The 16,223-nt window shown below is 36.9% G+C and overlaps 1 protein-coding gene across 1 annotated transcript in view; it reads left to right on the top strand.

The window, feature by feature from the left end:
* AKAP6 (A kinase (PRKA) anchor protein 6) overlaps window positions 1–4,466 on the top strand; it is a gene marked incomplete at its 5' end in the record, with an annotated part of 29,764 nt that extends 25,298 nt beyond the window's left edge. The window contains one exon of the mRNA XM_010145052.1: window positions 3,944–4,466. The remainder of the gene's footprint in view (window positions 1–3,943) is intronic.
* Window positions 4,467–16,223: the final 11,757 nt, after the last annotated feature.

Raw genomic sequence — 16,223 nt, 5'->3', positions numbered from 1 at the left:
CCAATACAACACAATGCTAAGCGCGGCACCAGGTTTCCCCAGGAACTTCTGAAATCTCTGTCCTTGGAGATTTTCAAAATTCGAGTTGACGTGGCCCTGAATAATCTGATCTACTTTTGAAAATATCCTTCTTTTGCACAGGAGGCTGGACCAGATGATGTTCAAGTTCCCTTCCAACCTAAGTTATGCTATGATTCCAAGATGTTGCTGGGAGAAAAGACTGTTATTCATCACTTCCCATGAAAAAAACATTAGTACTTGCCTATTGCAAACTACCTAGCGTTAGTGGAGGATCAGGGCCTATTTATATGAAATAGATTGCTTTGCTGCTATTAGATAGCTAACTTCCACATTTCCTATGCTTTGGGCTTTTCTTTTTGCAGATATCGGTGGTTTACCTGGCGTTCACACCTTCACATACGTATAAATATGTTTAGCAAAGTCTTTAGGTTACAACAATAGTCTGCAGCTTGCCACTGTCTCTTTTGACGCATAACTGTTTGAATAATGCATTATCTTGGAACAATCATATCAAAGAGGATATTTCTGGAACGGCTTTGAAATAGGCTGTCATGACCTGTTGATGGCCAATTAGGTTAACACTTGGACACATCCAAACAACTGGAGAAGCAATGGAAACCAACTGGGAATAACAAAACTCATAGATGATTCTATATATTCTAGTTACATTAAAAGGATTATGTGTATATGGAAGCCTCTATTTGGAAATTGAGATGATGACAAAAGTCTGAGGTTGATAAGTGATAATTATGTAAACATAAGATTTTCCTAAGTTACTGTTTTATTACTTATTTTATTTCACTCATTTTCATAATATTAATTTGAGGAAGAATACTTACTATAGTGAGTGCAGTTTTATTCTTGTTCTTCTTTCACTGATTAAGATACTAACGCGTCTTTTCAATTCATTAGTACTTTTTCTCTGAGGATCTCAAAATACTGTATAAACTTTCCCTCACTCTTTAGAACTTCATAGTTACTTGCGTGGTAGCCAGCTGTGTTTTTCTTAAGACTGGGACATGACAATATGCAGTTGGTATGAGGACGAAGATTGGACACAGAGGATGGAGATATTAATAAATGCCTCACAATGCAATAAAAAGTAACGCAGAGTCTGTATGCAACAACTTAATAGGGTTATGTTACAGTTTTGATTTTGCCCAGGGGTTGACAAATGCCACTTTTTACATTTAGGAAGATATACTTGTTCTTAACTGACACATATAGCATTACTTCCATGGAAATTATGTACTGTATTTTCTCCCAGTAGTAAACCCATAGGATACATATAGTTTATCTCTGGCACATCAAAAAATGAAAATGTGAGCTGCTAGATTTGGTTTCACTAAAGTCTGATCTCCCTTCCCCCATTCACAAGCTTGGTGCTTTAACTTCATCTCTCATGCTATGGGGAATGAATTACAGAAGCAATCTATCCTAATTTGTTAACTTATTCAAATAACAGTTATTATACTTAACTATGCTAAAGATTATCTTTTTGGTGGCAGATTGTTTATTTTTTGATGAGGCTAATTACTGATTTTCCAAAGGTAATTTACATTTATTACTAATACATCTTTTAAAATGTGACAGATAAATGTTGTTCCCATAAGTGTATTATGAAAAAAGTTACTATTTAAAAACACATTATTTAATTTGAAAGATAAATGGCAAACACCATTATTTTTCCTGTAGCACCTGTGCTGTGAGCTCATTTAAATGTGTAATTTCATGTGTAGCTGCAATACCTAGAGAAAAATAATCTATAGTATATATGTACCTTAAGAGCATACTGAGAATTTAAAGCTGAAAATGGCATAGTTTCAAATGTAGTTTGATTTTATATTGTTTTAGTATTTAACTTGGAGAATAGAAGGAATAGTGAAGAAAATAATTTTGCCAAATATTGCAATCTTGTTGTTTAACAATGTACTACAAAAAAAATTATCATTATGGGAAAACCATAACAATACTATATCAGGCTTAAAAAACTCCCTGTCAGCACTGACCAGTCTCTTGTACGAGCCATCACGGTGCCCCTCAGCAGATGATTTTATGCTGATTTTATGTCTCAAGCAGAGGACAGCTTGAAAGAACTGTCTTTCTGTTTATGAGATCATGCAAACATCTGCTGTCACTGTGACCCCTGACTCACCAATGGGATGAGGATTTTCTCACATATTCAATATACGTGGAGATCAACACCTTAAGGAGGTTCGTGTGATGTGTCCAAAGTCTTTCCTAGAGGCAATGTTAGAAATCTGTGTGTAATTTGTTAGTTCTTACAAGTAAGTCCAAAAACTATTTCCTTTTGTGCAGAATTTGTAATTTAAACTGAAGTTTTAACTTAATTTAGGGGAAAAAACCCCTATTGCTTGGCTTTAAGAAAACTAAATAGGGTTTATCTAACAGTGCTGCAATGTTACCCAGAACATCCTGCCGCTGAGTGTAGCCAGGAGAAACCCAGGACTGGTACTCAGAAGACCTGACTGTTATTTCCTGGTCAGCAACAGGTTTTTTTGGTATGACTTATGCCTTCCTTGACTCAGTTTCTTTAGCAACGAAATAATGAGAATAATGATCAATGGGACCTATGAAGCATGATTTATTCACTAAGAAGTGTTTTGAGATCCCCAGATAAAAGATGATAGATAAATGCAAAGTACTATTAGTTAATTATTCCGTACAGAAGAAAAGTATTACACAGGTTTACACAACAGTTAATGTGTAATCATTTACTTTTAGAGACAAGAAAAAAATCTTTGCTTACCATTTTTTTTTCCTAGAGGTTTTTATAGGGACATAGATGCTGTAATGTTTCTTTACAGAATTTAAAACAGACTGAGTTTTTAGCTCCTTACAGCTGACTTAAAATGCCAATAGAATGAACAAATCTTGCATTGTCTATGAATTGCATAATTTTTAAAAAACTTAAGATAGCCCATCAGTGAGAGTTTTCTTACTATAGGTATATTTTCACATATAGATGTGTGAAACTCGTGCCAGAGTGGTAGAGACTTTTTGATACAATCTTCCCTTTTATTCAGATCGGTTCTTCATTTCTAAACAAACTCTTGAGCTTTTCACTATCTTTATGCAAGTAGATTTCTTCTATAAATGGGTGCGTGTGTGTCAGTTACAGCAAATTAGATCTAAAGAGAAGGTAACTGGATAGATCCAGATATTCGTGCTTCATTTGGAAGGCACAGAACACAGGTCTGGAGTGCCTCCTAGGAAATGCCTCCCAGATGTACTCTGCACGAGTCTTTAATCTGTATTCTCATGGTTATTTCTTCACAATCCTCATCAGAAGCCTACGCTCTTTGATGAGTCGTCTAACTCTAAACTCTGAGCTCGATAATTCTGTAGTATGAAAATGTAAGTCATTGCTGGTAATAGAAGTGTCGAAATAGCTATCTACAATTTAAAAATACAGTGATGCCACTGACAATTATATCATGGACCAATTCTATGACAATCCTGTCCTCCTCTCCATTGAAATCTCATTCTATATGTTTACATAAATATTAAAATAAGTGACGGGTAGATCTTTGTGTTGCTTGGCTTTTGAAAATTCCTACGTTTTCATTGATTGGTGCACTTCTGAGAGTGCTGGGGGTAAATTCACAGGTAAGGATGAGATCAGGATCCAGGGAAAAGGTCAGATTTGATGACTTCCCTTGTTTCTTTAGAAACAAAGTCTTTAAAAAAATCAATGAGTTTTCTACATCAATACAATTTTTTAACACTAACTTGTACCTCAGGCTGTTCAAAGTCATTGTTTGCCTACTGTACGCTTCTGCTTTAAAGGCTCTGGCATGTGACCGTTTAATGACTGGCTATGGTTGTTCTGGAAGAGCTATGTTTTGCAAATAAAACTTCATTTTCTGTAACCTACTATTACTTTTTTGTTTCCTTTTAGAATCTTGGCTGCAATTCAGGTGCAGGTTCATCCTGTAAACCCTGGGATGACCTCCAATTCCTTTGTATCACTGCCTTTCATTACACTGACTCCCAGGATAAATTTTCTTTCCAAATGTGGTTTGTCCATGTTGGCTTTGTGATCAGGCTGCGTATGCTAGTCCTGTTTCAGTGATCATTTTGTATTGTAGCAAGGCCATTTGCTTTCATAAGGATTCCTCTCCCAAGCTACCTCTAATGACCTCCCCTTCCTCAACTGAATGCTCCTGTACTACTTAGCACTGGTTCTGTTCTTTAAAGTTTTGAAGTGCCACAGAATTCGCGATCAGTCTGGTTCATCTTTTCAGAACTATACCTGTCAGTACCCTTCTCTTTTATGTATCAAATTTAATATTTATGTGTATAATGCATAAGTATATGGAAACTATTTTACTTTAAAATGACAATTTTGTTGGATTGCAGAAAAAGGAAGTCCTTAGCCCTCCTGAATCAATACATTTAAAGAATAAACAATTAAAATAAATGGCATTTTATTTATTTAATTTTAAAATTTAATCTATGCAACACTTCAAGAAACAACTACATGGTGTTGTATATTAGGAATTGTTGACATTCTATTGAATTAAGTACAACATTTTGTTTTTTATGCTTCTTGAGGTGGTAATGAGAAAAAAAGTTTTTTAAAAATGTGTGCCTTGCTGTATTTCTTATACCATTTATTAAAAAGCTGCTTTCACAGTAAAATTATGTTGGTTTGAAAGGAGGAAATAGCAAGGTTAAGATGTGTGAATAATTTCTGTATATATGTATAACCAAGTGCAAACATTGATGTATAATGACAGTATAAAACGCTTTCATGTTTGTGATGTCTGGTGACGTGGAAAATATAAGCCTTAAAACCATTAGATTGCATGGTAATTAGAATTGGCATAATAAACATAGTTTATTGGGGAAAAAAAAAAGCAGAACTGGTGATCTGTTTTACCTGCGTTCCAAGAACAGAATGCCTCACTGAGGTTCGGAAGAATATGGTTTTGTTTGCAAATAATCCCTAGATATGTGATTCCATAGCTGGTGAAGATTTGTATAACCTAGCTTAAAGGTAAAGAACTTTTTCCTTAAAGATTCTGCAGGTCTTTCGGGCCAACCGAGGAGACTCAAATACTTAGCAGTTTAAACTAATTCATTGCCAGCTGCAGTGGTGGCAATGATCAGACACACATTTATAGCAGATCTTTTCTTTGTTTATCAGTAACAGTTTGTTGTCTGATTCTTAAAATTTCATTCATTTGCATAATTATATTGAATAGGTGTTATATATATTTATATAGACACTTTTACAGTTGGCTGTTTTAGTGACTTAGACCAGACATTTTAGATATTTTTATCTTGTGTTAGAACTCTATTGGGTGGCCAAAACAAGCCAGACAGATTTATAACCTATCTCTGCAATCATGGCATTCTTCTCCTGAAAACGCCGTTGGGAAGGGATGTCAGGAAATTTGCAAGGAAAGTTGCTCTCCCATACCACATTTAATCATTAGTTTTCCAAGTATATAAATGTTTTTTGCAAAAACCTTTAACATTCTTCTTTTTTTAAAAAATGTGCATCAGTTTGACCAGCTTATCTAGTAGCTTAGAGGAACTATAATGACCAGCTGATATATTCATTCTGCACTGAAGGAACAGGTATTTTCAAAAATCCTCATGTTTTCCAAATCATTAACAGCTTCCCATTACTGCAAGAGTCAAATTATATATCTCTCAATTTAAATTTCCACTGCATAGCCTTGGGTAGGCTACGATGTGGGCAGAGAAGCAGAAACAACTCAAACAAAAGAGTAAATAGGAACTAGTAATTATTAACAGCGGCTTTTGATTCTGTAAAGTTTTCTGCTTCACGTATCTTGTATCAAGAACAAATCCAACAGGTTAACCTGTCATTACCGAGAGTGTATCACTATATAGCTAAAGATCAATTTCATATATTTTAAATAATTTTTGAAATATATATAAAGTAATTCAGAATGTAACTTCGAATTTTAGTAATTATGTTCTTTTACGAGTTATTTCACACCTGACTTAAAAAATAGTCTTGGCATGGGAAATGAGTTTGGAATCCTTTTTTCTTCTCCCTAGCATTTTCTGGTTTATGTTGTATTTTTTAAACTTACTTTGACTGTATAGTCATACCTTACTCTATGACAGGAAAGCGAGTAAGACAGAGGCTTTTCAGATCTGTCACCTCACCCAACAGACTGTGCAGAACTCCATCAGTTACTTGTACCATTCTATTAGGCCATTTGCCACAAATTCACTTTTCTCCTGGGGGAAAATAGTAGACTTGTCAAATCAATAAAAGACATATTCATCATACAATATCTGGAATATTATATGGTCACAACTCAAATTTCTGTGGTTCCTTTTTTGAGAGATGCTGAACATTTCAATTTAACTAGTATTCCCAGGTCTATATTATTTGGTCTCATGAGATAAAGCCAAGATTTTTATGACTGTGATGCTAGGCCCATCATTATCAACTATTCCTTTCTGGGCATGGTTAGAAGGTTTACCCTTTTTCATTTTTCTCCTCAGAATATATTGGACTTTGTTGTCAATAAAAATTGATTTATAAAGGAAAACAAATCTCTGATATATACCCTACAGGTTTTGTTCATATTTTAGTGTAAGTCGTATGCTTGTGACCAAATCATGCCTAGAGCTTGCGAGAAGTTCTAGAGCTAACTCCCTAAAGAAAAATATTGGTATAGTGTAAAATTAATGTTGATGCACCACTATTACCTCTAAGATCAGCCCGTACATAGATTCCTGTTCCCTGCTGGTGACATTCTCTTGTGTAGAATCATGCTGCAACCTTTCTGCAGCATTTATCCACACCTAAAGCTCCACAGGCTGCTTTTTATTCCACACACTCCTTGGCTCATGCTTGAACAACATCTGCAATGTGTGAGGAGGCCATTTGACAGCAATGGCCCTGACACGTGGATCTCCCTTTCCTGCCTGCTTCACATTCCTTCCACGGAGAGCCAGAACTCCTCAGCTCTAAGCAAAGGGAATGCACGCTCACACTGATGGTGAAACACCTGCCTGGGACTACCATTTAAGAGGTATTTTATAATCACAAACATAGTTTTATGTGCAGATAGCCTTATAAACCACGTCGCCATGCTTTCTCACTTGATGGTTTGTCTTTTTCCCAAGGTAAGTCAAAGAGTTTTTATGGTACCTCTGAACCTTTGTAACAGCAAGAGAAATTTAGGTGGCATCTCTGTTCTTATCGTTGTTTGTGCTGTTCATTGTATACATGTGTGCACTTAAGCACACAAACACATGCAAAATACTGAAATGGTTCCTGTTTGTTTCACAATAAACTCAGATACAGAGCCACTGTCAGTTAGATGGCATCTTGGCCTTCCTCCTTGGTGACAAGATCCACAGATGACATAGCCTCCTACATAGTGTAGAGTTTTATTCCAATTCCCCTGTGTTGAAGAAAACAACATATTTTAAGTAAAATATATCTGATAAAAGGACTGCCTTTTTTTTTTTTTTTGCTTGAAGACATCAGGAACAACATTGTAAAAGTTCCTGTGCTGCAGTGCACAGAAAAAGGGTTATTAATGTTTAGGCCAGACCATATTCATATGTGGCTCAAGAGGATTAACAGGGATGTCAAGTTCTTAGCCAAGTCAATCTCCTTCACTGACAAGTTTCTACAAACTTATTTCTAATAATAGCATCACTTTGAGTGGGACTTTGGCCAACAAATGACAGCTGATCTATTTCCTCCAGTGCTGTGCTTCTAATTTTTCAGACTCATCCTGTCCATCGTGCCTTTTCTACCAACGTGCATCACATTTTTCATGAGTACTGTTTACTCAGTAAATACATGCTCATCCCTCATTTTAGAAATGTTTTTAAGGACTAGACCGTAAATGAACTCGGCATCACTTAGGTCTGTGCACTGGATGGATTCTAAGTGCTTCAGTGCTTTAAGAATGGAATTTCCTATGCAAAAGCAAGTAGTATTGCTCCATTTCTGGAGAGTGGGGAAATAAGCTAAGCTAAAAGTGAAGTTAGAATTGTAGGTCAGTAATTGTAGTGTACAAATATTACTAGGATATTGTAGTTATTGTCGAACTAATTCCTAAAAAATACAAGCAGTAATTTTTAGAATTTTCAGAATCACACCATGCTTAAAATGAAATGATACTGTATGAAAAGAACAGTTAAGACAAGTAAATTTTTTACCTCTACCTCTAAGATTTTTCTCTTTCTTGTAATTACTGTGAGGATGTTTTAAATGCAGCAAGGATCCAGTTGAAGCATTTTCCAAAGAAATGTTATGAGAGTGACAGAGAAAGGGAAACATATTTGACAAGATTTCAAGCAAGAGTGGAAAAGCCTAAACCATTCTTGATGCACTTCATTTACAGAATGAAAAAATTAGGCTCTACAAGAACTGATACTGAGAATCAACCATCTACCACCAATGTATTCATTTTTTATCAAGGGGAGACAAATGCTACGGTAAATAACTTGCCCGCAGGCAAGGTGATGTGGCAATTTCTCATACAGGCGACTGTGCATGTATACCTGGACTTCTGTTCTGTAGCTCTTGAATCAAAAGCCTGATCCCAGAGTTGCCTTTAGAGGGCATGGGGTTTATCGCTTCTTTGTAAGGAATGGGACCAAATTTGGGCTGAGAAACATCTGCCTCTAACAAGCTCAAAAATGATGTTGTAGCAAGTAGATTTTAAAGAATATACAAAGGCAGACAAAAAATTATGAAAGGGAAAGAAAACAAAAAAGCAATCTTTCTGCAAATCCTAGTGGTCCCCTGCCAGCAGTTTAATTGAGGGTGCTCTAAGCTGCGTAGGATTATGATAGTTCTATTAACTGATCGTTATTTATCATCCCGACATACCGATGCCAGACAGATCTATGCCTCTCTATAGTTTTTGCTTTACTTACCTCAAAGTATGGCCTTTCAAAGTGCTGAAAAGATTATGGAAATGCCTTTTCAATGGTTAAAATTGTGGCATGAATAATAAAAGCCTGCTCACCAACAAAAAAACAACCCCACAGCTCTGTTGGGTTGCTGAGCATCTCTGCCAGCCCAGCTGATCGATCAGAGATTCTTGTGGCCATATTTTGTGGAGGCAAAGTCTAAAAAGATTTTCATGCACATAGAGATCTATTTTGCACTATTAATATGACTACTAAAGAAAGCTTCCTCTGAAAGGGGAGTTTGCCTTAAATAAGAATATGAATGTTTCTCAGAAGCATTGCTGTTCATTTTACATATTCCTCCATCTCTTACCCTCTGGTCCTCTGAGCTGAGCAGTTCACCACTTGTACCTTTTCTTCTTGCACAATTCAGCAACTAAAGGAAGGGTTTGGAAGTTATGTTTGCAGCAGGCAATTTGCAGGTAGCGATCTGAAAGGTGGGCAGAGCCAAAGGGGCTTGGAGTGAAGAGAAGGTGGCTGGTGGATCTGTAATGCTGCAGGTTTGCTAGCTAGGCTGGAGGAAGGATTTGGATCCACAAGTGTCATGATGGCTGATGACTGAAAAAGAGAGAAGCAGAGGAGGAAGTAGAGTTTCAGGGATGGTTGATGGGAACTAGCTCTGGTTAAATAGAATGATAGGAGCGTACACTGCACTGAAACAGATTTATCTCTATTGCTAGACTTGTTACTGCAAACTGTAAAGTGATGCTATTCATGAATACTCATTTTTCTGAATATGCTCTTCAGAATACCAAGCATATCAATCAGATGCACCATTGGCAGTTAATTAACATTTGATTGCATTAAACATAGGGTATTGAAGTCTCTTCTTGGAGGAGGGATATCTATGTATGAGTACTTCGGTGAGGAAGGGATGTCTTCTTAATAGTTACCGTCAACTGTGAGTAAAGTCAAATTGTAATCTGTGTGTACATATTTCTGTGCCACTCATTACTGTTATGGCCCTAGTAAGGGGACAAAACAAAGGCAGTAAGTGTATCGGCACTGTAGTCCTTAGCTATATATCCTGCTCAGTGGATTTTCATATGTAGAACAGCATCTGGAAATTTAAAGGTCACCATATTAGACAAGCGTAGAAGATCTCTGAGAAAAAGAAAAGGAAAAGGAAAAGGAGAGGAGGAGAGGAGGAGAGGAGAAGAGGAGGAGAGGGAGAAGGAGAGGGAGAGGGAGAGTTGAGTTATGACTACAGTATATATGTATAACTATTTGTTAGCATTTTGTAACACAACAGACATGATAGTATTCAAAATAATGAATGGTTTAGTTAAGACAAATCTGTCTTTCTATTTCTCCCAGCCACATAATACCAAGTCACTCACGGAAATGGATTGGTAGTGAATTTTGACGTGATGGAAGGAGATATCGTTCTCCTTTGCATGATATATAATTAATCTGTGGAATTTCATTTCTACGAGAAATGACTGAGTCAAATAGCTTAGTGAGATTGTAAAGGAGTCTAAATATAGAAGAGACAGCTGTGCTAAGATAGCAGGTTAGTTCAAACTAATGACAGTGGAGAGCAAACTTCTTTCTCCATGATGAAATCTTGTTGTCCACTGAAAGAATGGGGGAAATTTCCCAAACTTGATGCAAAAATGTCCAAGTAAGACGGATAATTTCTGCCTTTCTCTGATGCAATCAGAAATGGGCCACTGACAGACACAAGGCACATACAAAAAGCATAGAAAATGCCAGGGTTTCTTTTCTTTCCTCTTCCTCTCCCTGTTGAGAATGAAGATGTGATGTCAGAAACAAATTATTTCAATTACTTGACAAGCTGTTGTGCTGCAGCATAAGAAATTATCTCAAATATGATTTTGTGGCTAACTGTAACCAGCTTTTCATATATCATATGTAACGTATACCTGGCTACCTAGAAGGAGTTAACTGTAATAAATTATATTTCAATAAAGAAAACACATATTTCAGGCCAGTTGGGTAACAATATTTCAGAAGAATAACCCTTCTTTAATCATACACTTTGATGGAGGAATGCTCATAAGCGCACCAGCACAACTCAATTCTTTCCACAAGGACTGACATCTTAAACTGCTCCACACAATGAATCACCTTGTCAAATAAAGTGTGAAATGGAAAACCTGTTTTCAAACTCATCTGATATAATGACATTTACAACAACATGTTTGAGGTGATAAACCAACAATAATAATTATATTTCTCTTAGACTTCCATTGTACTTTGAAAGTTTTATGCAATCATATGCCTTTTTTATTTTTTCTTTCAAGAAAATTTTATACCAGGATTTTTACTTTATGGGTCTTTAAAATAAGCTAGGAGGGAAGCCACATTTTGCATACAAATGAAATTCTTAATTTTACTGTTTTCTTAGAAGAAGCTATATGGTTTCAATTGCCAGCCAACTTAAAAATCCTCGTCTGAAGGTTCAGGTGGTTCTTTTAGTATTTGTTACACACCAGAATTATTTTCTTCTGTTTTTTCAATGGCAACAATATTTATCTGTCCTGATCCTTATCATGGCAGTAAACACAGTAATGAAATATCTCTGAATGTATGTCTTAGGCTTAGTCAAGTTAAAAAAATGATATGAAGAAAGTTCATGTGAATCTTAGAAATCTACAATCTAATAATTATATTTTATCATATGCTCATGAAGTCTGTAGAAGGATGAAAAAGAAAGCAGTTTCAGGAACAACCTCCCACTAGCTCTTGCTGCTACCAGAACAATGTTCTTGGCTTGCCCTGTCTCATCGACTAGAACTGGCATCTCTGAACAGGGTGTGAGATTTCATCAAAACAGATCTGCAGCTGAACTCTGGCATCTGTGAATGCTGTGATTGCACTGCCTTCAATACTGGGTTCAGGTTTGGGACCCTCACTGCTAGGACACTGAGGTGCTGGAGCATGTCCAGTGAAGGGCAATGAAGTTGGAGACGGGTCTAGAGAACAAGTTCCAGGAGGAGCAGCTGAGGGAACTGGGGTTGTTTAGTCTGGAGAAAATGAGGCTGAAAGGAGGTTGTAGCCTGTTTTCAGGTGGGGATCAGTCTGTTTTCCCAAGTAACAAGCCCTAGGATGAGAGGAAATGGCCTCAAGTTGCTCCAGGGGAGGTTTTGGTTCGATTTCAGGAAGAATTTCGTTACAGAAAGGGTTATAAAGCATTGGAACAGGCTGCCTAGGAAGGCGGTGGAGTCACCATCCTTGGAGGTATTTAAAACATGTAGATGGGATGCTTAGAGATCTGGCTAAGAGGTGACCTGGCAGTGGGTTAATGGCTGGACTTGATGATCTTAAAGGTTTCTTCCAACACAAATGATCCTGTGATTCTGTCATCTGTGAACAGGGGCTGAGATTTCACCCAGGTCTTTTAAAAAGAAGGTTTGACGTGACTTTTTCAGAAATATTAGGGCTGCAGTTATTTAGTATCTGCAACAAGCACATATAGATCTGGTGCTGTAGAAAAATGGGCCTCTGGGGAAAATTTTGACTTTCAGCACTGAATATGTGTGTTGAGCTGGAAAACAAAGGCTTAAGAACATGGGATAAACTTTCCAGAGACTCTGGTGAACAGCAGCTGACAGTCTTTAATAAGAAGGAATGAAATGACAGATCAGGTGCTTGAAAAATGGTATTTGGTAAGTGATGTAAATGAGCCAGCACACGGAGAAGAGAGGATTTGACAAGGCTTCTGCACAACCAAGAAAAACACTTCTCAAGGTAGGTGTGGGCTACTAACAGAATTGTTTTAATGACTACAGTTATATACTTGAATCTAAAATGTACCTGGTAAATACATCATTTCTTCCATATTTGCTGAAACATCAGTTTGGATAAAAATGTCCTTATCTTGTGGTTTGTTACCAATGGGACCTCATAGCAAATATTCGAATGAACAACTCTTTTAAATTATTTTCCCCAGTGCTGCTTCTTTTGTGACTCCATTGTTATTTTTTGCCTTGCGCTAAAGGTAACATAGAGTATGTTTTGGAAGAGTATCTGTTTGTTATCAAAAGGAGAAAACAAACAGCAAGCCACCAACACTTCCTCTCCACTCCTATCCACAAAATAGACACACAAAACGTTTCTCTTCAGTCAAATTTTTAAGAAGCAGAATTACCTAGTGTGCAGTTCTTCCATTTATGCCTATCCACATTTAAAGCCAGGTCCTGAGTCTTTAAATGCAATTTCATTGTGATAATGTTAGAGAACAGAAGCCAAGCTGTTGCAACACAAGGATCCATAAATAGTGGTTCTGAAAAACGAGCTCTTGCTGTTTCATTTACTAGTAATGCCTGCGCCATAAAGCAAGCTACAGGCTCTCATTGTCTGTTTTGCTTATCAGGAAATTCTGTTCTCGGCATTGAGTACGTGATTGGAATGAAAGGGGGGAAAGATCCCTAAGCACTTCTTCCTTTGCAGTGTTGGAAAGTAGAAGTTGGGTAGTGAGGACTTGTATTCACTAGGACAAAGCAGTGTGTAAATAAACAAATAATAAATACACCACTGTATGGGACACTGGATGAGACTAGGAAATCATCACTTAAAAGACAGTATCGTCGCCGTTGCCCCATAAATAGCCAGTCCTTATGGGAGGTAATTTTCCATTACGTAGAAGGAAACCAGGAACAACTAATATGAACTCATTAAAGTGCTACTAAAGTGGAATGAATCTGCCTATAGACTCAAAGGGCCAGCACCTGTCTGAAATGCGGCAAACGACCGAAAAAAGAATTACAGCCCATTTCCTTAGCCCATATCCTTAAACATGTTTACATACTGTATGCTTAAAAAGGGCATAGTCATTTCTTTCTCTAGAACAGTTTCATCCTGACTATACTCCATCATATGTCAGTACTTTTGGTTAAGTATCAATCTGGCATTTTAAACACGATAAGCTTGCTACAGTGCTGCGTATTTCTTCCTACTTCTGTGCTGGACTGTTTGGGTTTTTTTTTTTTTTTTTTTTTTTTTTTTTTTTTTTTCAAGATTTCATTCTGGAAGTAGAATTCCTTTTCAAGGTCTAGTTAGAAATAGGTTTTAAACAATTTACTTCATAACCAAATCTTTATATTTTACCACTGTAAATATCTGGAAAAAGCAACTAAGAATTGTTTTGAATCTGAGTATTGAGTTCTGTAACAAACTACACACTTAAAAGGAAATACAAATACCTGTGATCTAAAGAAATTCTGTAAGTTAAGCAGTACATTAACTAGCTATGGTTTAAAAATTGCGTTGCAATTGGTGATTGTTGCTGCCAACACAAGATTTTGCAGAAGTTGGGTCCTTTCCATAATTAAAGTTGCTAACAGCAGCACCATAGCACATGACAAATTGTCCTTTAACACTGGCTAGTGACAGAGATCCAGCTTATTCATAGCATACCAAGTGTCCTAGAACATAAACATGAAAAAAGTAAGGAATGACAGGACCTGGATCACTCAGATAAATCCCCCAGATTAAATGATGGAATGGTGCCTGGATTTGAATTCCTGGCCACTTTTGCGAGACTAAGTTCTTAGTACTTTTTAAGCCAGAAAAATGGAACAGGTATTGCATATTAATTTATTTTACAGTCTTTAAGTTAAGAGTATTTACATAAGACAATGCTGAAAGGCTTAGTTTTTATTGATGTAAAACCAAAATCATTTTTTCATGTATTTAATACTCTTGTGTATTTAATACTCATGGTGCTTGCATATGAACTCTGGGCAGCTGAATAATTTAGTGATTCCAAAACCTGCATAGTTACGTTTCTTGTTCAAACCAGCACTGTCCTTTTTGCTCTCACCACAGCTAGACAAGCCCATACTTTTGCAGAGCACAAAAAACTCTTACCGTCTCCCTCTTTAAAGGCACGGAAAGCTGAGAGTAAACACACTGGGCAAAGTGTAAAGAAAAGTTTGTCTCAAAAAGGGGACTAGTATGGGCCTCCACAGCAATGGCAGAAGAATGCCTTTGCTCACACTGGAGCAACCTTGAATTGTCTTAAAATCAAGTCCAATAAGGCCAAGATCCAAGTTCTGAGGTTGCGTGGAGGAAAAGGTTTGTCAGACTATAATCTTTGTGGAAAAGTTGTTCCTTGACCTTTTTTGGCACTGCATGTCTACTGCAGCACAGGGAGGTCAAAAGTGCACTAGTTGTTAGCACCAAAGATGAAGCTTAACCAGACACTGAGAGCAATGATTGTCAAACGGCTCCATTTGCAAGACAAGAAGTGTATCCTTAGCAGAGCAAGGGAGATGAAAGAGATTATTTTCTAAGGGTCACATTTGTTCTTCTTTTCTGACCTCTCTCAAGATCGCAAAAAAAGCAGTAAAAGTTTTCTATAGCAAAGAGGTGCTACAAAGAAAACGGGACTGTGCTTTCCTCATCTCTTCTCTGCTAGTCTTCCAGCCACCAGTAAGCTCTGTTCTGCCTTTCTTTCCTTCTCTTCCATAGGAGTCTAGTGAAAGCATAATAATTGAATAGAGAAATTAAAAGAACAATTTCAAGTGCGTGTAATTTTAGATTTTAAAGCCCTTCTTAGAACCTGAAAATCAGTTTGGGCTATGGTTTGGAGCTTTTGTTTGTTTCTTGTACTCCTTCCCCATCCCTGTCATTAGTACCAATATGGCAGCACCACTTAAGAGCCCTGGCCATGGGTCTGTGAAATAAATAAGCTGTTTCTGTTTTGCATTTCCAGCCCTCCTCTCTTTTTTTATTGACCGTAGCTTGAAATGAACTTAACTCATTTACCTTCTGGTTCCCATGGACTCACCTCCATTCAAGGTGTCGGAACACTTCAGGGTTGCAAAGCCATCCTTATTCCATCCCTTGGCTGGCAGGCCCCACTCCACCAGGGTACACACCAGGGTACAAATAGGAAATCTTGCATGAAGAAAAACTCTTGGTAGGTACTCGGAGGTCTGAAGATACTGCAATGATACTACAGCAATTTATAGAAATATCTCAGATGATTTTAAACTACTTTTTTGATTCCTCTTAGAATCAGGCAAAACACATCCAAAAGCTATTCTAGCTCTCGAATGTCGAGATTTCGAACTTTAAATTAAAAAAAAAACTTTTGGACCTATCACTGAAATCCTCAGATTATCATATATTGATAAGATGAATTATTTGTCATTCAAAATGATGTAACTTTTTTATATAAGTGGTGAGTATGAAACTCATCACTTCTCAACTCTTCAGTAAAAGATCGAAGTAGCCTTATTATAAGGCACAGTGTGAAGTAGTTACTGATTTTTGTACTT

This window comes from Buceros rhinoceros, unplaced genomic scaffold, assembly GCF_000710305.1.
Source record: "Buceros rhinoceros silvestris isolate BGI_N320 unplaced genomic scaffold, ASM71030v1 scaffold11221, whole genome shotgun sequence".
NCBI classification, from domain to species: Eukaryota; Metazoa; Chordata; class Aves; order Bucerotiformes; family Bucerotidae; genus Buceros; species Buceros rhinoceros.
This window is presented reverse-complemented; position numbering and strand designations above follow the sequence as displayed.